Genomic DNA, 9,206 nt, shown 5'->3' with positions numbered 1-9,206 from the left:
ATACTCTTTCTGCTAAGCTATAATGATTTGGTGTAAACATTAGGACTATATATAATTAAGAACCAATAGACTTAGAGTGCTTGATTTTACCCTATTTCTTGTTCCTTGTCTTGTTGTGGATTTAGGGCAGAATCACTCAGTCGACTGTCTTATCAATCTTAATTATATATCACTTGTAGACACCAAGAGATTATAGAGGGATGAGATAGGGATCATAATATCAAGTTTCATTTACTAAAACAATCTTTCAGTTAGTACACATAATACAGTACAAAACATTATCGGTAGTAATAACAAGGTCAAAACAGAAAACACTAGAGACATACACACACAGATACACTAATGTTCTAACAAACACTCCTTCCTACGACGTCATTTCGCCTAGTCTAACTGATTCTATGTTATACCAAACCCAGGTGTCACCAAGGAGACCCTTCGTGTTAAACCAACCGAATAAAAAAAACTCTCGTCACTCATAACGACAAACTAGATATGAACCTCGGAATTGCATCTCGCTTCAAACCTTCAAAGTACTCATATGAGGAGTGTGATATCCTTCCGTAACCTCCCCTAAGTATTCACAACAGACCATTTGGAAATACCACTCATGCAGCAACTCAAGTTCAAGCACAGAGGCTAGGGACGGATATGGTTAGCCGACAATTGTTTTCTGTATACACGGGGGTGGTATATAATTAAGATTCTACGGACTTAAGATGAGTGTTTCCACCCTATCTCCTTTTCCTTGTCTGGTTGTGGACATGGGGCAGAGCCACCCATCCGACCATCTTATCAATCTTAATTATATACGACTTGTATACACAAGGCAATAATAGATGAACCAGGTATGAGTCCTACCATGAACTTCTGGACAAAAGTTGCTCAAATCTACCAGTTGAATGGACATCCTACCAATTGGATGAACATGGTCAAGCAAGTCAAACCTGCACACCCTTCATAGACAAGAACAACAAATACAACAGTGGTGATTCACGGAAGCACCTAGCAAGGATCTGAATTCAGTGAAGAATGCGAGGGCTAAATGAAACCAGAGTACCCACCCCATTTCCTTATCCTTAACCAACAACTCGAAATCTGAATTTCGAGACTAAATTCCCTCTATGGGGATGATGTGACAACCCGAGATTGTGCTGAAAAGTCGAGCTACTTCACATTTTCTATTAAATAAATTTCACATTTTATTGGTTCCATCAAATTCCATGGTTTGGAAAGTCATTTAAGTTTTATATAATTAGATTTATGTAAGAGTCGAAACCAAAATCACGCTGAAAACCCGAGCTACTTTGAAAATCAATAGTTTTCGGCCTGAGTGATGTTCACGGCCGTAAACCCATTTACAGCCGTAAACTCGTTCACGGCTAGTGATAGGTGGCCCCCACCACCGACCATGGAACCCCCTATAAATATAAGCATCTACCCCTCATTTACATCTTCCTGGCCGAAAAATCCCTCATTCTCTCTCTAACCTCTCAACCGTAAACTCTCAAAACACCCGTTTTCTTCCGAAAATCATCAAGAATCACCATTGGATGTTGTTTTTTAGAATCTAAAACACGTTTCTCATCAAATCCAACATCATTGTTCTTGAGTTTACGACCCTACACCCTTCAAATCTTCAAAGGTCGCAAACCGTTTACGGCCGTAAACCCTTCAAAGATTCATAATTCATTCAAGAAATAATGTTCACGGCCGTAAACCCTTCAAGCGGCTGTTCATGGCCAAAGATAGTTCACGGACGGAAACTCTTCACGGCCGAAAACTCCCTCACACCGTGAATCTTGGCCGCAAACCCACTTTTCCACCTCGATCGAGTCTCGGTAACATTCCTAAACCAATAACAAGTGTTTTTCCAACACTATAATAAACGGTTTCACTAATAAAATACATATATGTATTAATTGTTATTAGGATCTCGTTGAGTGTCGCGTACATCAGCTCGAGGATCTTCATTCCCAATTTCGTTGTCTAACACTTTCAGGCAACTAACAGTGAGTTCATACCCCTATATTTTCCGAGCTTTTTTATGTTTTAAGGGGGAGGGGGAATACAAGTAAAAACACAAGTAGTCTTGTGTTTAAAAATATAATTTTGTTTATTATATTTTCCTATCATTAGCACACATTGAACATAGAAGTTACTAAACATGATAAACATTGTTACTACTAGACTTGAAATCAGTTTTACAAAGCATGTTAAGTTACAAACATTACAAGCACGGTTTTCAAACAAGGAAACAAACTTATGAATTACAAAATAAAAGGTATTATTTTTGTAAGAATTCATGTTAATAACAAAAAGGGGTTTTCTTAGTATTATTCGTGGATTCGTTGAAAGAACTACAGTGTGACACATGTCTTCTGGGAAGTCTACCCCTTGTAGCCAGAGTCTCCTAGAGGGGGAGTGTGAGTTTGCGTATAGATCTATACGGGAGTCACAATCTCTCACCCTGACTATCTGCTACAGTCAACCTAGGGTGACAAACTTCATCCAGTTCATGACGCCCGAAGTACGTCGTAGAGTTTATCATCCATAGTATGGTTATAAGAACTCACAGGGGAGACAACGACTCGTTCACGTAATAATATGCCTAACAGTCAAAAGGGTTAGTAACTATGTGATGACTTAGTAAGTACCTGTCTACTAATGTCCTGAGAATACAAGTAGGTTTTGAAAGAGTATCAGCATTAAGCTGGTGAGTTGATAAGCGTTTTGTTTTAGAAAAACTGTTTTGTGTTCATTTGAAAAGTGCAATGTGTTTCTCTAGAAAACCTTATATTTTCTTTTGTAATGGATGTTAAGTAAAAACAAATGATTCTTACTAGTTCCTCCTGTGAGTACTTAGTGTATACAAATCATATATAATTCACATCGAACAAAAAATCGATTGTGTGGTTCTACCTCAAGCCCAAAACCAAACAAGGAACATGAAATGAGGCGGGGTCACACATCCCACCGTAAGTCGAATCTTCAAGTATATAACCCCAAAGTATTCACTAGATACTTACAGATTTAACTGTATTGGACCCTTGATATCTATTTATATTGTTCCTCAAGAAAATCCAATATTTTCTTATGAAAAGCTTGATTAAACCCAGTCCTACTATAACTACTTAGTTCATACTAGTTATGTATAAACCAATATCGAACAAATAGTTAATTGTGTGGATCTGCCCTAAACCCACAACCAAACAAGGAACATGGAATGAGGCGGAAACCACACATTCCACAGCCTACCGAATATTCTTCATATGTAACTCAATTGTATAGACTATGGATTTATAGAATTTATAATGAGTATTCGTTAATTGAATACTAATCCCATTGTTTGTAATTACTATTGTTTATCCTAGAAAATCCTATGTTTTCCCTAAGTGTAAGTTATCGAATTATCTGTTCCAAATCAAAGAGTACAAGTATCTACCATACTTGTGTCATTTAAGCATTGTTCTGTTTGAAAACCCTGGCTACCACCAGTAATGTATAGTAGTTTTATTACATAAGTAAAAACAAGTTGAAAGCATATTGTTTTGTATACTGAAAGTGTTGTCAATACTCTCTGATGATCACTTAGTACAAATGAGTTACAAAAATCAAGATCGAACAGACAATCGATTGGGTGATTCTGCCCTAAACCCACAACCAAACAAGGAACAGGGAATCAGGCGGAAGTCACACATCCCACTGCATGTCAGAGGTTAATTTCGTATCACCCTGATGTACATACTAAGTAATCCCCTGGTTATTAACCTTGATGACTGATTTTTAGGTACATTATTACATGAACGAGTCGTTGTTTCCCCAGTGAGTTCTTATAACCACACTATGGATGATAAACATTACGACGTACTTTGTACATCGTGAACTGAATAACATTTGTCACCCTAGGTTGATTATATCTAATAGTCAGGGTGCGGGATTGTCACTCCCGGATAGATCTATACACAAACTCATGCTCTCCCTCCAAGAGACTCTGGTTACATGGGGTAGACTTCTCAGAAGACATGTCATACGTTGTAGTTCCCTCAACGAATTCATGAATAATACTACAAAAATCACTTTTGTTGTTAACATGAAACCCTATAAAATAGTATCCTTCATTTTATAATTCATAGGTTTGTTTCATAACATGTTTTGGAAAACCGATTTCAAGTCTAGTAATAACAATGTTTATCATGTTTAGTAGTTCTACGTTCGATGCGTGCTAGTGGTAAGAAAATATCATAAATCAAATTATATTTTTAAACACAAGATTTCTTATGCTTTTACTTGTATTCCTCCTCCCCACCCCCTTTAAAACATTAAAAAGCGCAGAAAATTATAGGGTTATGAACTCACCTGATTGTGAATGACTTGGATGAATGACAAAGATAGGATGCTTGGCATGCTATGTGAAGTCCCGAGCACAATACGGTCCTATTAAGCACATATTAACATGTATTGGCCTAAAACTATTGTCTACAACCACTAACAAGTATAGGAAACATCCTTAGGATGTAGGAAACACTTACAATGAAGTGTTAGAACCAAGAATGAGGGATAAAAAGGAGTTCACAGCCAAACAATCATGGGTTCATGACCCAAGATGTGTTCACGACCAATGAACACATGAATGGTTTACGACCCAAGATGTATTCACGGCCCAATCATGAACATTTGAAGGGTTTACGACCTATCTATGAAAGGTTCACGGCCCAATGAAGGGTTCACGGCCGTGAACTCTTCAAGATCATAAAGATGGTGATTGAAGTGATGAATCAATGGATGAATATAAAGCTCTTTACATGAATAAGATGAATAACAAGTGAAAACGGATGAATTATGTTTGTTGGGTGAAAAGAGAGCTTTTGATGGATGATTCTTGAGAGAGTCTTGAGGAGTTTTTGGCCAATGGTGGAAGAAATGAGGAAAAATGAAGGAGACATATATATATATATATATATATATATAGAGAGAGAGAGAGAGAGAGAGAGATAGCGGTTCATGGTCGTGAACCTAGTTTGTGTTCGTAAACATCCTTTGAAGAGAATCCTAAGCTAACACTTCTCAACATCCAACTCTTAAGTGTACTAGGCTTACCGACTCTCAAACTACTTCTGAGCACAATAAAGCGATAACAGAAATGAGTTTAACTTCCATTGATCGAGATGACTTATAAGTAGAGATTTCAGGTTGTCACAATATAGTCATCAAATTAATACCTGTTGTGTTCTATATTAACATGTTTAATCCATGAATAATGTTATTATTCTAAAAGTTCATAGTCGGTTATAATTGTGGGAGCAATTATTAAGTAAGACTAATATGAATTGGACTGGTTGACTCTCACCAGATGAAAGTAGGCAAGTGGTTGTAACCAGGTTTTATAGATACTTGTTAGAGAACTAGTATTGAACTGATCCGCATCAAGATCATCTCATCTATTGTTATCATGAATGATACTTGATTAAAAAGGTTTGTATCCTTAACACCTGAGATACATAGTGGGACGTAAGTGTAAGGAGTGTTATGCTTTGATATTGTCAAATGTTGTTCCTTAACCGGGCAGTTATAAAAGCCATTTTTAGGTATGGTGTGAACTATGCAGAAGACTTATGTAGTCAAGATTGGATTTGTTCTTCTTATGTGTTGAGAGTTAGACATCTAAGCCGCCTTAACAAAAGTTGAACAACTAATAAGATTGATCGTGATCCGTATCTCATGTTCAACATGATGTCTGCAACAAAGGGATAACTAATAAACTTTCCTTATATACCAAGTGTAGCTTTGAGCTTTTTGGGAATTTGGCGTTGATAGAATGGCACAAAGTCGTATGTTGTTGGGGGTACTGAAATGTTGCTAGATGTTCACCACTCTCTATATCAGTCTAACATGAGTTTTGTGCAAGTGAGAGATTTCAAGGTCTAGTATGATCAAGAATCATATTAAAGTGATATTGCTAATTAACATATGATACAATTGGGTCAAACAACCAACAACTTGATATTATTACAAATTGATTATAATAAATATTCAACAAACTCTTATAATTAATTTGGAAATTATTTATTTCTAGGAAATAATAATTCCCATTGACAAGTAGCATTATATATAATTCATATTGTATGAATTATTAAGTCATGTACATTATATTTTGTACTAAAAGGAATTTTTTTTCTTTTAGCCAAAAGTTAAGGTTTAAATATTGTAAAAGTGTTTTACATATTTTATTAACTTTTGGTCTTTGTTTTCCTCTCATGGCCGAGATTTAGATAGAGGACAAAGAGTATGGGGTTTTGATTAGTGTAATCAAAAGAATACTCTTCTTAAAAGCAAGCATGAACCACATGATGAAGCATGGGGCATTAGGGACAGGGTAGGTCTAAAAGGCTTAAGACCTTAAGGGTATTATCCTTGCTTTCTGACCATACATAAGGATTGCATTTGACTTGCACTCTTTCATGTAAAAATCCGAACTTCTCCTATCACTCTCCCTTTTCTCTTTTGCAAAGAAAGGATAGAAGTTATTTGCATCTTCAAACTTTCTTTAAGTTCATACTTTGGTTATGATCAACTTAAAGTTTAAGGGATTAAGATTTTATGAACTAGCATCTACATCAAGTTGAGTCATTGTTGGTGTCTTAAAGGTTCCACATTCTTCATCATCTTCCAAGCCTCTTGATGAAAAGTCTACAAAGGTTGTTAAACACGTTTCTTCTTTGGTGCTTGTTTTTTGTCACAACTAGAAATTTTGTGTCTTGTAATCACTACATTCAGGTAAAAGTGTAGAATCAAAAACCTAAGAGCATGTATGATACTTACTCTATGACAACAAAATTTCAATCCAATACACCATACAAATACTACTAATAGTCAATAAGCAATTGGAAACCCTAGAAGTTCTTGTTAGGTCCATTTTGGACTAGGACTTCCTTATTGGACTCATTCGGCCAATAAGCCTCCAATTTGACTATCATGGGTTTAGAACCTTTTAATGGGCTCTAATTGGACCTACTTTCATTTATTCCAAAAATTTGGGCCACATTAGGCCTAGAATGGAATAAATCAACTTCATGAAACATTATGGGCCATAGTTAACTTAAACTAGCCCAACAAAGTATAAAAAAAATCACACTTATATCTTACAATCATCAAACCTAACTCTAATATTGGGCTTAGGGGCATTAAAGCCCAATACTCTCTTTTTCCTTCCAAAATTCGGCCCAAGACAAGCCCAAGAAGAAAGGAGTTGACTTCTTCATGCCACCTCATTTATGTCCACCATACTTCCATGCATGGACCAACATACATCTATGTATGTCAAATCAACCCTCTCTTCTTCTTCCCCTCTCTCATTCTCGGCCGAACACCCTCCTACACCCACCAAAAAATCATTCCAAACCTCTCTAAGTCTTGAAGAGCATTCCTCCCTCCCTCTCCTAAAATTTTCGAGATTTAAAGGCATTCCATGGAGATTTTTCACCAAAAATCACCCTCCAAGGTAAGGTTATACTAAATTCTATGATCTAGGTTCCTTGATCTATCAAAAATCTCTTCTTAACTCATGAGAAATCATGATCTTGTATCTTAGAAACACCTCAAGGCCGAGATTTTCAACAAGGGGTGCTAGGGCCGAAAATCACCAAACTTTCTTCCATTTCTCCTCCAAAACCGAAACCACACCTTAAGGTGAGCTTCATACCCCCTTATTTTCGGTTTTTATAAGTTTTGTGGGGGGGGGGGAATACAAGCAAATGTGTAGATCTATCATTATGTGTATGCCTTGTATGATTTCTATGTTTATTTACATACTTTTGTGTGTTTATGGTGTTGAAACTAGTCAAAAGGACCTAAAAATCGAGATTTCTGTTATGATGCATGAATCAAGTGCTAAAACATATCATTATACATAAGCCATTACTAGAAAAATAACCAAGTTGGTTTAGATGAACATCTTGGGCTAAAAATCACATTTTTTGGACTTAAAATGCTAAGAATATGAAGTTTAAGGGCCCAAAATGTCAAAATACAAATTATGGAGGTTAAGAAGTGTCAAAACAGTTTCATAAAGGAATTTTTCTAGAAATATACACTTTAGAATGTTCAAAATGTAAATTTCTAAACTTAATGGGCTAAAAATGAACTTTTCGGCCCAATAGGGCCCAATATGCGAAATTTTCCAATTTGAGGGGCTGAAACTGTGCTTTTCCGTAAAACAGTGGACTACTGGTGTTCCAAGTCCTTTTCAAAGGTTAAAAATGCTTTTCATAATTAAAAACGACCAAAGTTGCAAAAATTTTCCAATTTGGGCCAAATGTGTAAAAATTGCGAAAAAGAGAGGTTACAGCCGAGAAAACTGTATTTTGAGGGACTAAAATTGTTTTCAACTATAAATGTGCTGAAAAATATCAATTTCAATAAGTTTTGGTGTTAGAATGCCAAGAAAATTGGTTTAAGGACTAAACCGGAAATTAATTTATTCAAAGGGTTGAAAAAGTAAATTTACAAAATAAAGAGGGGCTGTAAACAGAAAAATTCCAATGTTAATTCAATACATCCGTTGTGATCAAATATTAACACTGCGACTACCGACGAATTACAACACACAACAACACCAAAAATCGTTATCAAACGAATTGATTCGGTCTCGAATCAATAACAAATCCAAAACTACTAACACGACGACAACTCGATTCATACATGGAAAATTTGGGAATTCAATACACACGTGAGAGTGCACAGACGTCGATACACCATCTTTGGGCCCAAAAGTGTAAAATATTGTTTGTTGGGCCTAGCTAGCCCAATGACCTGATCTTTAGGCCCGAAGACATCAACCTTACGAGTTGTTGGGTCTTACATGATCCAACACAGCGTAAAAGGACTTTCAATGGCAACGTGCTGCTAGTCCCCAAGGGTCCTTCGGTACTGCTAGCAAAGTTGAGAATTCACCAATGCGAGTTGGGCTAAGGGCCCTTCGCATTCACTATAGCCTTGAACGACGTAGGGAATTACCTGGGGCTTCGCACTCACTTTTTCCCCTCGGTCGTGGGGCTACATGAGTCTGGGTGGTTGGGTTAAGTGAATAGTGCGAGCGACGCCTAAGGGAATCGTTTGTACGGTTGTCAACTGGTCATTTTCATTAATGTACGTTTACAACAATTCACAATCCACAATTAATCTAACGTCCCCGGAGCTCAACGAATACA

The sequence above is a fragment of the Lactuca sativa genome, chromosome 5 (genome assembly GCF_002870075.4).
Source record: "Lactuca sativa cultivar Salinas chromosome 5, Lsat_Salinas_v11, whole genome shotgun sequence".
NCBI lineage: Eukaryota > Viridiplantae > Streptophyta > Magnoliopsida > Asterales > Asteraceae > Lactuca > Lactuca sativa.
The sequence above is the reverse complement of the archived record's forward strand: the minus strand, read 5'-3'. Positions refer to the sequence as shown.